This window comes from Ursus arctos, chromosome Y (genome assembly GCF_023065955.2).
Source record: "Ursus arctos isolate Adak ecotype North America chromosome Y, UrsArc2.0, whole genome shotgun sequence".
In the NCBI taxonomy this organism is placed as follows: Eukaryota; Metazoa; Chordata; class Mammalia; order Carnivora; family Ursidae; genus Ursus; species Ursus arctos.
In genome coordinates this window covers 24492247-24506424 of record NC_079874.1, presented here as the reverse complement: position 1 = coordinate 24506424, position 14178 = coordinate 24492247, and the positions used below count along the sequence as shown (strand labels likewise).

The 14178-nt window shown below is 44.6% G+C and overlaps 1 protein-coding gene across 5 annotated transcripts in view; it reads left to right on the top strand.

Annotated features, from left to right (window-relative positions):
* The window catches only part of LOC113240750 (F-box-like/WD repeat-containing protein TBL1X), a 213486-nt gene that overhangs the window by 138319 nt on the left and 60989 nt on the right, over positions 1-14178 (top strand). For 3 of the 5 annotated variants that reach the window (XM_048217516.2, XM_057315612.1, XM_026478165.4), the window contains exon 3: positions 12545-12633. The exons of the other annotated variants lie outside the window; for them this stretch is intronic. The gene's annotated coding sequence lies outside the window, so the exon portion shown is untranslated. The remainder of the gene's footprint in view (positions 1-12544; positions 12634-14178) is intronic. 5 annotated transcript variants of the gene reach the window in all.

Genomic DNA, 14178 nt, shown 5'->3' with positions numbered 1-14178 from the left:
GTGGACTGTGATTTCTGGGAAACAAGACCACACTGGAATCCAAGGAGGAGGAAGCCAACTAAGACTGGGTGTAAGTACAGCGTGATGGACCAGGGCAGGCAGAATCGAGGCCAGAGTTTAACCTTCAGGGGAAATGCAGACCGCTGGAGAACAACTGGGCTTTCTATCTTTTATTTTTAAGAGTCCCTTAAAAGTGCACCCTGGAGACAGACACTGGAGTGGGGGGAGGGCGATGGGGTTTAGGGCCAGCTGGTGTGGGATCACCTCCAGCTTCACACCTTCCTGGCAGTGCACTTGCAAAGTCTCTGAGCTGCTGGGGGGTCGTGCTGGCACGGGGGATAGCGGCACACTCAGCTGGGAGCTCCCGCAGCCTCGAGCTTCGCACAAATGCTGGGTGTTTCTGCACTACATACGGACGTTTTGGCCTGTGTGTTCCCAGTTGGGCGAGATAAGATGCCTCTGCTTCACGTGACATCAGCATCCCAGCCCAGACTCGGAAGCCAGCGGGACCGTCACAAGCCCTTGGAGACCTGGGGTTCTGATGTCCTATCCGCTGAGCTTAAGAGTTTTTAAATCGTGCGTTCTTTTTTCTGTCACAAGATTCAGTTGCCCTTGTATTTTTTGTTATTTATTTATTTTTTTAAGGTTTTATTTGTAAGTAATCCCTACACCCCGCGTGGGGCTCAATCCCAGGACCCCGAGATCAAGAGTTGCATGCTGTACTGACTGAACGAGTCAGGCTCCCCTCAGTCATCTTTTTAAATTGTAGGGTACCACGAGTTGTCGTCTTCTTTTTTCTCTTCGTCTTCTCCTCCTCCTCCTGTTGTTGTAGTTTTTTTTTTTTTTTAAAGATTTTATTTATTTGACAGAGAGAGACAGCCAGCAAGAGAGGGAACACAAGCAGGGGGAGTGGGAGAGGAAGAAGCAGGCTCCTAGTGGAGGAGCCTGATGCGGGGCTCGATCCCAGAACGCCACGCACGCCCTGAACTGAAGGCAGACGCTTAACCACTGCGCCACCCAGGCGCCCCCTGTTGTTGTAGTTTTTAAGTCATCTGTACGCCCAGTGTGGGCCACACATGCATGACCCCAGGATCAAGAGTTGCATGCTCTGCCAACCTAGCCCGCCAGCCAGGTGCCCCAGAAAACCAGAGTCTTCCTGGCAGGTGTCATGCTGGGCCCTCCTCTGGGCACGAGGTCTGCTCTCTGTCAGCGTCCCGTGTCCTTCACTTGTGGATGTCAGTGGTGCCTGCCGGCCTGCCTCCCACGAGTTACTGCAGAGTGCGTTTGAACGAGATGGCAGAGTTCTTGGTCGTGCTTCAAGCAAACCGCCTCAAGTATTTGTTTCCCCAGAGGATGGAATACGACGAACTGTCATTTGCAGCCGTCACGCACAGGAATGAGCTGGTGTCCCTGCACTTCAGCCCCATTACATCGAGGAGGAAGAAGATGGAACTATTTGGTCCTCATGTCCAAGAGAGCCAAACCGTGTGTCCTTTCAAGTCCCGGTCTTCCGGGCCTGCCTGGGCGGCATCCACCCCTGCACTGGGTCGAGGGTGCAATGTCAGATTGTAAGAAAGGAAAGGTCTGAAAGTAGATGGAGGACTTGCAGTTCCTAGAGGTAGCGACGTTCATATAAATGGGAAAGTACTTGTTGTCGGTAGCTACAAACACGCGAAATTGGGCCTGATGTGAACGCACACTTCTGAGGGACATCGTACGTGTTTCACTTGATTTTACAGTCCTTTCTCATAATTATTGCTGCTCGTGACCTCGCCAGTATCCAGTACCAGTGATGGAATAGGGAAGCGTTACATGTTAAAGACCGATTGAGCAGCGGAGGAACGGTTGTCACGGGAATGAGGGCATGTAGCGATGGCGTGGCACTTACATCTGAAGGCTGGAATTCTGTGGATCAAAAGGAAACTTGTTTTCCAGTTTCACTTCCTCAACCGACCGTGCACTCTGCTGCTTTCTTGGTGACAGGAATAAATACCTCTCGTCCGTGAAGGAATGATCTCCATAAATAAGATATTCGGTGTTGGGGCGCCTGGGTGGCACAGCGGTTAAGCGTCTGCCTTCGGCTCAGGGCGTGATCCCGTCGTTCTGGGATCGAGCCCCACATCAAGCTCCTCCGCTATGAGCCTGCTTCTTCCTCTCCCACTCCCCCTGCTTGTGTTCCCTCTCTCGCTGGCTGTCTCTATCTCTGTCGAATAAATAAATAAAATCTTAAAAAAAAAAAAGAAAGAAATAGCAAAAAACTATTAAAAAAAAAAAAAGATATTCGGTGTTGGTCGAAGACTCCAGTCAGTCTGGATTTTGCAGAACGAGAGAGAGTGAGCAAAACGCAGAGCCCAGGATGGCTCACTCTCGTTCCAGCTACCGGGGTCTAGACACCTGACAGAGTGTCAGAGTTTCCCTAGCTGGGAAAGCCTGATGTGAGTCGGTCGGAAAAAATAACGTGTCACAGAAAATCCAAAAATGAGTTGAACCCGGTTGTTTGTCGGTAGAGTGTAAATGGTTAAATCCATTTCAGATCAACTCAGAGTATTAAAGATGAACCGAATTAATCACACATAATGGATACGCTGCATGTACGAAATCAATTATTCATAGTGTTTGGAAGACTTCCCTTCAATAAATTATGTTATCAGCTGCAAATTCCTATTTATTTCCATCGTGCCAAATAAATTCTTACCTCCCTTCCATCCAAATTACTGTGAAGTATGAATTGGTGTGATATGAAATGATAAGAGCACTCAGATCAAAGCCAGAACCCCAACAAATTTGTTGGGATTCAAATCTACCACTTGGGAGCTGTGCACGTAGTCTAGGCCATTCCCTTAAACTCTCTAGAACCCAGCCTTTTTACCTACACAACGGGAATAATGAAGAGGGCTGCTGTGTTGTATAATGGACGTGAGGGGCTTTACAGAGGATACACGGACTCTGCACGTGGGGGCGGGGCAGGACGTGATGTTGTATAGGTGAGGGGACAGCCAGCCTTGCTGCTCAGGAATTTCCATAATGGCAACAGCTGATCCGTGCCTCCCGTTACTGAATTAAGAGATTATACTTTGTAGAATATATTTGCGTTAAACATCAGAACACACGGAAGCAGCTTAGTGTAGAGACTCCTTCCACACCAAGAGCCCGCAGCTCAGAGTGACTTGGAAGACTGGTGACGTTTTACCTGCGTACAGGGATCGCCCAGCCTCGGCTCAGTTGGCATTGGCAACCAGATAATCCTTTCTCGTAGGGGAGATGTCTTCTGTGCTGTTGGTGTTGAAAGGTATCCGTGGCCTCTACCCATTAGATGCTAATAGCACCGTTGCTTCCCCCCCCCCCCCCCCTGCCAAATCTGGTGACAAGCAGAAGTCTGTGCAGACATTGCCCTTGGGGCAGATGACCCTCAGGGGTCAGAACTGCCTGCAGTTGAGAACCACTTAAAATCTCTCCCGTGAACATGTGTTACTTATATAATTTTAATGGCATTTATTATTTAAAAAATTTTTTTAAAGATTTTATTCACTTGACAGAGGGAGAGCGTGAGCACAAGCAGGGGGAGCAGCAGGCAGAGGCAGAGGGAGAGGGAGACGCAGGCTCCCTGCTGAGCAGCAAGCCCAATGCGGGACTCGATCCCAGGACCGTGAGATCATGACCTGAGTCGAAGGCAGACGCTTCACTGACTGAGCCACCCAGGCCCCCTTTAATGGCACTTTAAAAAGATGGAATTGAAAGCTTCTATCCATACAGAAGCCTGCACACAGATGTTGATAGCACCTTTATTCCTCGTTGCCAAAACCTGGAAGCAACCAAGATGAGGTGTCTTTCAGTCGGTGAACAGTTAAATTAACCGCGGTCCGTCCAAATGACGGACGGTTATTCAGCGCTAAAGAGAAATGAGCTTGAATCAGGCCATGAGAACATAGGGGAGAACCTTGAACGCACATCACTGAGTGAAAAGAAGCTAATCTGAAAAGGCTGCGTACTCTAGGACTCCAACACCGGAATATTCTGGAACAGGAAAAATTAAGGAAACAGCATAAAAAGATCAGTGGTTGCCCAGGGTTGGGGGCAGAAGCGATGAGGAGGCAGAACACGGGATTTTGTAGGGGGACCGTAGGGATGGGTGCCTGTCACCGTATGTTTGCTTCAGTCCGTGGAGCGCGCAGCACCCAGAGTGAACCCTGGAGTAAACTGGGGGCTTCAGGTGGTAGTGACAGTGCAGGTTTGTCGACGTCCGCTCTGGTGGGGGATGTCGGGAATGGGGAGGCCGTGCGGGAGTGTGCGCAGGGGGCCGATGGGAGAGCTCTGCACCGTCTGCTTGCTTCTGCTGTGAACCTAACACTACTCTAAAAACGGAACTCTGTTTCAATATGATAATTTTCACAGGCAAAATAAATGAAGGATGTCGTTTCCAAACTGATTCGATTGTTCTGTTCAATTTCACACTTCTGGACCCATGAAAGAACTGGGAAGTTGTAGTGAAACTTTCTGCACTTGGATCCTGAAGGCCCCATGTTAATGTGCTGTGACATTTGCACGACTGTCCAGAGGACTCCTGGGGGCAGCTGCGTGAAGGCCCCAGGGACCAGAAGCCCGTCCTGCTGTTTCCCCTTCACTGTGGTTATTCTCTGTAACAAAGCGCACACCTGCTTTACTTCTGGAACAGAGCACTTTTTTCTTTGCACGTTGATTGTGTAAAGTCACCCTGATGCAATTTCAGGTTGTCTGTTTAAATGTAGTAATGAGTTACGTGTGCACAACTTGATAAATCCAGCACGGTAACGCCCCAGAGGCCACCCCAGCCCACAGCCTGTTTTCGTAGATCAAGTTTACTGAAATAGCCCCACACCTACCTGTTGGCGTATTGTCAGTTCCTGCATTTGAGCTTCAGGCCGAGCTGAGTAGTTCTAACTCTGGCTGCAGAGTCCAGACGCTTACTCTTTGGCCCTTTAAAGAAAAAGTGTGCTCACCCCTGCTCGTGGCCCTGGCATTTGCCCTCTGTTGCCATGTCCAGATAGGTCTCCCAACTCTTAAGCTCGATTTCTGAAAAGGGGAGGGGAGTAAACAGAGGAGCCCATCGTAGGTAATAGCGAACAGTGAGAACATCGCATCTTTGGTGCTTTGGGAGTTCCTGTGAGTTTCTCTACATGTAAGATTCACATCGCATGTACCCGTGTGTATTTATTAAAATGGCTGGCTTGCACGCTCTCCCGTCAAAGATACAAAGCATCATTTTCTGTGATTTTAGAAGGAAGCGTTGGGAGCGTTTGTGATAGAGGCACTTGGTAGCCCAGGCGAGTTTTGTATGAGATCGTACCGGCTGCTGGTGCGGCCATTGTTTCAAGACGGTTTCTCAGGACGCAGACTCTCAGATGGATTTGCGTGGGAGGGTCTCCGGGGTTAGAGACCAACATGTGTTGGAGAGTGGGGAGCAGGACTGGTTGGGCGTGGAGCTGCCGTGCCTTCTGGAAGGCCACTTCTGCCCCATTCTTCCAAGTCTGCCGCCCCAATCAAAGCATTTCTTTCGCTTGAACTGGTCTTCAAGAGCAGAGGTTGTGACTTCTCAGCATTCCGTTCCTTAATCCATTACCTCAAGGTGTGTGTCCTCCGTAAATGCTGGACGCGACCTCTGTGTGCTGACGCTCGGACTTCCTGAGGATCCTGATGGGTCCGGGCTCTCTGCGGCTCGCCTCCAACAGTCCAGGGGCACTGTGTCGCGTTACCATCACGTAGGAATCCCTTACTGAAGGCAGAGTGCTGTCCGTGTCCAGGAATCACTCCATGTTAAATTTTCTTCTTTATGTTTTCTTCACCTCTAATGTGTCTTCCCCAGACTCATGAAGCACTTAAGAAGTGGAAGAAATCACAAAGGAGAATGTTAAATTGAGCAGAATACGTACAGGCAAAGACAACACGTGTCAATAATACACGGCCAATGTGTGTAACATATATACATACGTGCATACCTACATTCATAGACAGAATATATACTTATCCAGAGTGGCTTTGTCATCAACAGCGTAGTTCGATCTTGCTTTTTTGTCCAGTGCCGCAATCAGCCTTTTAATCAGAATGGTTATACCATTTACCACTGGCTATTTGTTTTGTATTTGTACCGTCTTGTGTTTCTGTTTTCCTTTCTTCCTGCATATGTTTGCATAAATTAAGAATTTTTTTCTGATCCTACTTTACCATTAATTTATTAACTGTACCTCTTTGTTTTAATGTTTAGTGTTTTTTTTTTTTTTTAAGATTTTGTTTATTTATTTGTGAGAGAGTGCACTGACAAGCAGGGGGTGGGGAGGGGCCCAGGGAGAGGGAGAAGCAGAGTCCCCGCTAAGCTGGGAGCCCCACTCAGGGCTCCATCCCAAGACCCTGGGATCCTGACCTGAGCTGAAATCAACAGTCCGATGCTCAACTGACTGAGCCACCTAGCCGCCTCAATTTTTAGTGTTCTTCTAAAGCTTGCGATAAGGGTCTTTAACTTGTCACAGTCGGCATCGGTGTCTGTTAACCACATCCTGTGTAAGGACCTAACAACAGTGTACGTCTGTTCTCTTTCCGTTCCTACTTCCTGGTACTACTGTTGTCATACATTGTACTTTTATATGTTTAAGAAACCACAAAACAGCTACTAATTTTGCATTAAACACTCAATTATATGTAAAAGAAATTTTAAAATGAGAAGAAAATGTTTTTCTCTTTACCGCCATGTTTACCCTTTCTGCCGCTCATCATGGCTTTGCAGGAATGCAGAGGTCCGTCTGAGCTCCTCATTTTTCCCCTTAAAGAACTTCCATTAATTTTCCTTGTAGGACAGGCGTGTTGGCATTGGAGTCTCCACATTTGTTTGTCTTAAAGAGTCTTTATTTAGTGTTTGTTTTTGAAAGCTCTTCTGTCTGGGAGTAGAATTTTAAGTTGACACATTCTTTGAGCTCTCTAAAGATTTCATTCCATTGTCTTCTGGCTTACATCGTTTTTGACAAGAAGTTTGTGGGTTTTGTTAACTTTCCCTCTGGGTGTAATTTGTGTTTTTCTCTGGCTGCTTTTAAGAGTTTCTTTTTACTGCTGGTTTTCAGGAAATTGATTGTGTCTTATTAGGGTTTTCTCTGGTGTTTATCCTGCTTGGGGTTTGTTCAGCTTCATGGATCTGTTTTACCTTTTTTAACCTAGAATTTCCCAAACTTACTCGATCTTACAAGCTTTGCTTTTTCAGTAATACATGTTATCGTATCTAAGGACTGGCGTTTTATGAACAAATACTAAAATGAACCCCACCCCAAGTTTGGGCAATGTGAAAGTCAGTGTTTATTAGTCTTGCACGGTTTCTAACTCCATACTGTCTACTTGGACCATGGAGAATGGGGCGATAGAGAAAGCTCTTGGACATATCCCTGGTCGTGTGCAGAGTGTTCAAACGGGATGACTTGTGAAAGAGGTGTCACCGTAACTCTCTGCGTGTGACTGCCAGCTATATGGGCACACTTCACCAGTAGCCATTTTTCCAAACTTTTTCACGGTGGCACAGTAACAATCCATTGTCTAGTTCGTGTGCCCTAAAGGAGTTCGTGTGCCTACGGCCAACAATACATAAAGTGTTAATTCCAAAAACATTTGGACTAAATGTTTTCCATAGACATTGAACAACAGTGACAACAATATTGTCATCTGACCATGCAGACTTTTTAAAAAGATTTTTTAAATTCATTGGAGAGAGGAAGAACAAGAACGAGTGGGGGGAGGGACAGAGAGAGAGAGAGAGAAAGAGAGAGAGAGGCAGACTCCCTGCTGAGCAGGGAGCCCGATGCAGGGCTCGGTCCTAGGACCCCGGGATCATGACCTGAGCTGAAGGCAGACGCTTAAACAGCTGAGCCACCCAGGTGCCCTGACCATGCAGACTGTTTTTAAAATAAAAATGTTTTAAGATGTTCCTTGTTTTTAATTTATATGTTTATGACATATAAGCTTGTTTTTAAAGAACATCAAAGTTTAGGCCCTTGGAATTTGTGTACAAAATTAGTATCTTTTATCATTAACAATACAAAAACATTTTTCCTGGGTCGAAAGCGTAACTTTAAAAGGGAAGGGGTTCCATCGATGTTGTCTCTTTTGCCTTATATATAAATAGGGCACATGTTTACTACAGGGGCAAGAATTAGTTCACCTAAATTAAGTGTATTCCAAAAGTGAGTTTTTTTTTTTTTTAAAGATGAGATAAGATATGAGGAAATAATTCATGCATTGTGACTTTTCACTTTGCAGTACCCATTTGCCTAGTTCAGTGAGTAAAAGGAGAAATGAGGATGATGGCCTGATTAATTCCCAGTGGATAAAGGTTTATCTGGAACTGCCCTATTTCTCGATACTATTATAATATTAAAAGTGATGTTTATTTTTGTAAGTCATTACCATCTTGGCACACTTGTGTTCGTTTTAGTCAGGCACTGTCATCTTTAGATTTCTAGCTTCCAACATCTGAAAAGTGTGTTTTTATATTTCTCTTGGAGAGCACACAGCCTTCCAACAGCAAAACCTCAATTAATTGGAATGTCTAGTGACCGATGTGTTGAGTCAATCAGAAAATCGTCTTTTGAATTTCAACATATTGTTGGAAAGCCGTTCAGAGCGGACTTTGAGAGAGTCGGGCAAACCACGGCAGAGTGACCGTGAGGCGTCCTCACCCCTGGGACACCTGTGTGCGTGAAGGAGCCTGCCGGAAGTGAAGCCCCACGAAGACGGTGTTCCCAGAATTCCTGCTGCCTACGGCTCAGAGCCGTGAGCCAATCCTGACAGCAGAATGACGATTTATTGTGTGAGATCACCTGGTGTGACGCAGTGATTGGTGTGGCCTGGGGTCCAGCGGTGAAGACGCAGCATGAGGGTCTGGTTGGCAGGCTCCTTTCATTGTTTAATAAAGGATGACGTGAGTTTAAAGCACTGGGATTCTAGTCTACCAGGAAATAGAATTAGTATTTATATAGTTAAGCATTTAATTTATGATCAGTGAAAACGTATGTTTGTCCGTTTGACTTAATGATTCATGTGGGCTATTGGTTTTAAAAAATTGGGGCAATGACGAAGGAAGCATTATGGCAGTCTACGGAAGCACCCCCTAGACTCTAACTTCTGAATGTAAGACCGGCGTGAAAGTGTTCTTTCACCTTCTGATATTTCATAGTACAAATCAGAAGTCATGAAGAACTTAATCTAAAATCTGTTCTATGAAAATAAAGTTTCTTAACCTTAGCATTTTGGACATTTTGGGGGCGGATCCGTCTTTCTTGTGGGGGGGCTGTCCTGGGAGGTGTAGGATGTTTAGTGGCCTCCCTGGTCTCTCCCCACTAGTTGCCATTGGACCCCCTCCTCCAGGTGTAACGGCCAAAAATGTCTCCAGACCGTGCCTAATAGATCCTGGGGTGGAAGGCGCCGTCGGCGCTGGCTGAAAGCAGTGTGTTACAATGCAGATGCCCTGTGATAATTGCACGCTTTTATTAGGTATCACATGCATGGATCAGTATGAAATTTTAGTATTACGTTTAAGAAGGTACGTGGACAACCGTTGTCAAGCTCAACTGCCCCTGATGAATCGAAGCGGAAATGTGAGCAGCCCTGAACTCAGAACTTTGGTGCTAAGCCTGGGGAGGTGGGAAAGGGCGGCAAGGGCAAAACAAAACCAGTCCAGGTTCTCTGGTTGCCTGATAACACTTTGAGGAGCTCCTGAGTGGGAGAGCAGTTTGCTTCGCTCCACGTAGAGAGAGAGAATTCTTCTTCTTCTTGGTGCTCGCTGTGCAGAGCTCTAGCTGTCTGTCCTTTGCCTGCTGGAGCTCTTAGGCAGGCAGGTTCCCTGGCTCCCTCCTGTACGTCTGTTCCCTGCGCAGATCTCTCTGCCTGTCCCGTCTGCATCTGTCAGTCCTGGAGACGATGAGGCTTCCACGAAGGAGGATCAAAGCAAACTGATGTAGGGCAGTTCCCCTGCAAGGGGGTACGCCCCAAGGGATGGAAAACGGGGGCTCAACGCAGACTTGTGCACGAGTGTTCATAGCAGCCCCAGTCACGATGGGCAGAAAGTGAACGCAAGCCAGAACGCCCCGCATCTGATGGATGGACCAAGTGTAGTTCATCCATACGGTGGAACAGTATTCAGCCGCGAAAAGGAATGAGTGCCGAGACGCGCCTTATCGTGGCGGAACCTTGAAAGCATTTTGCTTCGTGAAAGCGGCCAGTCACAAAAGCTATCGGATGCTTCCACTGTCGTGTCGTGTTCAGAATAGGCAAATCCAGAGAGAACGTAGACTGGCAGTTGCCAGGGCCGCCGGCAGAGGGAATGAGCAGTCACTGCTTAATTGGGTACAAGGTTTCCTTTTGGAATGACGGAAATGTTTTGGGACTTGACAGAGGGGATGTTTGCACAACATGGCGAGTGTTGTCAGGGCCCTGTACCTCCCCCGTGGAGGGACTGCCGGGACAGGTCTACACTGTGCCTTACCTAGAGCTGAGGAGCAACCAGGAAGTTGTGACAAAGTCCTTTTTATATTCATTATTACCTTTGAGAATAAAGAACATATTGCATTTGTGAATGCATTGGCATTTCACACCAATACCTCGCAGTACGTGAACGTTCTTGCCAGTACTGCTCACTGGTGGTGGTTCTGGGTACTGATCGTGGGAAAATCAGTTACAATTAAATATTGGAAGATCAGATTTATTGTTTCTATCAATAAACTAATTTTGACATGTTTCATAAGCGGAAGAGTGTTGGTAACCAGTCCTATTTTCCCGTTTTTGTGTGTTTATAACACACAGATGATGTTAATTACACTTCCTGAGTTTAACAACATATATAAAAGATAATCTTCAATTCCAAGAGTTACCATCTGTTTTGGACCACAGAATAAGAATTTGATTCTAAAGGTTTTTCTGAACAGCTTGTAATAGGAGCTGTTTATATATTAATTACTTATTGAATTATTATGGATTTTAGTGTTTTAATTTCCAAGCAATTTGGGGCTTATTGTGGTGACATCTGCTCATATTTTGATACTTCATGGTATTTAGCGATTTCATCATAAGGCTGTTTTTTCCCCCCCGTGGTAATTTACAACTCAATCCCGAAAATAGTAATTTGCTTTCTGCTTCAGGTACTGTGAGGAGTATTGTCCTATTTTATCTCTACTACAGAATTTTTTTCATTACAAAATGTATTTTTATTTTATGAGCAAAATCAATATTCCTTTATGCCTGCTTCCCTGTGGTGAATAGTTTCTGTTCAAAGAGGTGTAGGGAAATTTTGTTTAAATATCATTATTTTTCTTCAATGGTAGATTTTTAAAAATTGCCCTGGTTATTACTTATATCTTACATATCCTTATGGTGTTTTTAAAAAAATGTACTGTAATGAAACTTAAGCGCCTATGAACCTACCTGTAAAATCTTTTCAACTGCCTTTCTTTGAGCAGTGTAGCTATAAACATGACTCATTGGGGATAATTTCCTTGAATTTCCTTAAAACATTTCATGAGGGTCTGCATTCACTTAATAAGAAACAGCTTTATTCATAAGCTTCACTCGTGAATTTGAATTATATTAACCCTGGCACCTTCTTATCGCTTATGATTAAACAAGAATTGAGAGAAGATGGCAGGCAGTTCATTTCCTTAGATTTTGAGCTTATAGACAATATTAGATAATTTAAATGTAGGACGCTGGATTCATTCATAACCAAGGAAGTTTTATGAGGAAGAAGGTAATTACTGTTAAGTCAATGCTAGTTGATTGCTTAGTGTTTATACTGGCCGAAAAGTAGAAACACGTTTTCGATGCGAAGGTTAACTTAGGAGCTTACAGATCTGGCTTCTTCAGAAGTGCACATGGGGGAACTCTCGTGAAATTGAGATGCATGACAACACCAATGGGTAAGTGGAACCATAGTGAGTCTAGTGCCTTTCCTTTGCTTTATTTTGGGGAAGCCGAAAGGGAAAAAAAAGATGCTGACGCTGTTTCTGTGTGTTTATGAGCACAGAATATAGCAAGGTGTGTATATACACGTGGACATGCATGCAATATCGTCATAAACATTAGCCCAAGTAATGTCTATAAAATTTCCTTAAAGCGTGGTTTCTTCCCTTAGAGGTATGTGTAATTTAGTTTCTGGGTTGCAGAGGACATGGTCCCGAAAACAAAAGCATTTTGGATAGGCTCTGATGATCAGTAAACGATAGCAGTAGCAATATCTGAACTAAAATTAATTTTATTTACTTTGAGACTCTTCCCTTTCGGGATTTCGACACATACGACGGTACGGGCTGGCCTCCCTCCTTTCTCGCCTTTCACTTTGCAAGCCAACCTGCAGTGTCTGCGTTCAAGTGTAAGACAGAGATTGTGACGTCATAAAATGAGTGACATTTGAGTTGAGATGATAAAGGGAAACAATGCCACCGATTTGAAAAGGAAAAAAAAACCACGAAATGGGAGAGGCTAGAGGTGAATACTTCCCAAAGAATTTTAAGTTTTTTCTTCGTATCTCCTCGTTTCTCACCAGCCGGCTCCTGGCAGACACTTTGCAGTTTCTATGATCGGATGCTGGGGCGCTCACTGGTTCAAAGGTCTACACATGAAGTCACCATAAAGGTAAGCGGCCCAACCTGCTGTTGCATCTTGGTCCTTGAGCTGAAATCCCGTGGAGAAGTGGAAGTGCGTTTTGCCCAAACCGAACATCTTCTGTTTTAAAAGAGCTTTTTTCAAGTTGCGGGCCTTTGCCGTTGCCGAAATTGCAGGTGGTAGGTAGGACACCGTGAAGTCATTATGGGCTCTGTATAGGTAATTCTAAATGATGAATTCACCTTTTATTGCCTTCCAAGAATTGTGGATACTGAACCAGCTATTACAAACTTTTCTGGGTCTTACCAGGAGAGGATGACACCTTCTAACACCAAATCTTGTCAATATTGTGTATTAAAATTAAGCCGAAACATTAATTATGATTAGACGCATGAGTATAGATTTTATCTCTTGTAACTTAATTCTGTAGTTTATTAGTTTATTTTTAAAATTTTTAATATTTAATTTTTTTTTTTTTTTTACAAGTCTCTACACCCAGCGTGGGGTTCGAACTTAGAACCCTGTGATCAAGGGTTGTGTGCCCTACTGACTGAGGCAGCCACGGTCCCTGTGCTTTATTAGTTTCGTAATGCAGTTTGTGTGTATCTGCAAACCGATTGGCTAATTAACCCTGAAACTTAATTAAAACAACAGGTAGATCATTACACCTGTTACAGAGCTAGGAGATGATAAAGTTTCCAGAAGAGCAAATCCAACAGGTGCCAAGACATGGGATTTTAGGGTCTGATTTCATTATTTACTTTTTGTATTTGTATTTTTTTTCTTTATCAATTTGGTTGCCTTTTCCTTTTTTTTTTATTTTTTATTTTCGTTCTATGTTCAGTTAATGAACATAGAAGTATTATTGGTTTCAGAGGTAGATGTCAGTGACTCATCAGTCTTATATTACACCCAGTGCTCATTACATCACGTGCCCTCCTTAATGTCCATCACCCAGTTACCCCATCCCCTGACCCACCCACCCCCTCCCCCCGGCAACCCTCAGTTTGTTTCCTATTTTTGTCTTCATTTTTTTTTTTTTAGGGGGAAAAAAAAAACCCTATAGAGCCTTCATAATTTTAAAAAACATAACGATGGAAATTTGGGGAAGAATTTTGCTTATTGCTTTAAAAAGTTCAATCAGGACTAAAGTGATAGGCCTACATTTAACTACAGTAAGAATCTTGAGGTATTTTTGTTTAAAACCAAGTACGTAAAGGGGCAGCTGGGTGGCTCAGTCAGTTAAGCGTCTGACTCTTGCTTTTGGCCCAGGTCATGATCTCAGGGTTGTGCGATCGAGCCCTGCATGGGGCTCTGTGCTGGGTGTGGAGCCTAGCTTAAGGTTCTCTCTCTGTCTCCCCCCCCCCCAAAAAAACACCCAAGTATGTAAAAATAGCAAAGTAATGTATAAGAATCTTGGTATTTTACGGAAGTATTTGAAAAATGTAGTTTGCTAATAAAAACAAAAATTTGCAAAATGTGAATGTAGCTGAGTTTGTGACTGGCTTTAACATAGTATTTTCAAGAGTCATCCGTGTTGTAGCCTGAATCTTCTCTGTGGCTGAGTAATACTCC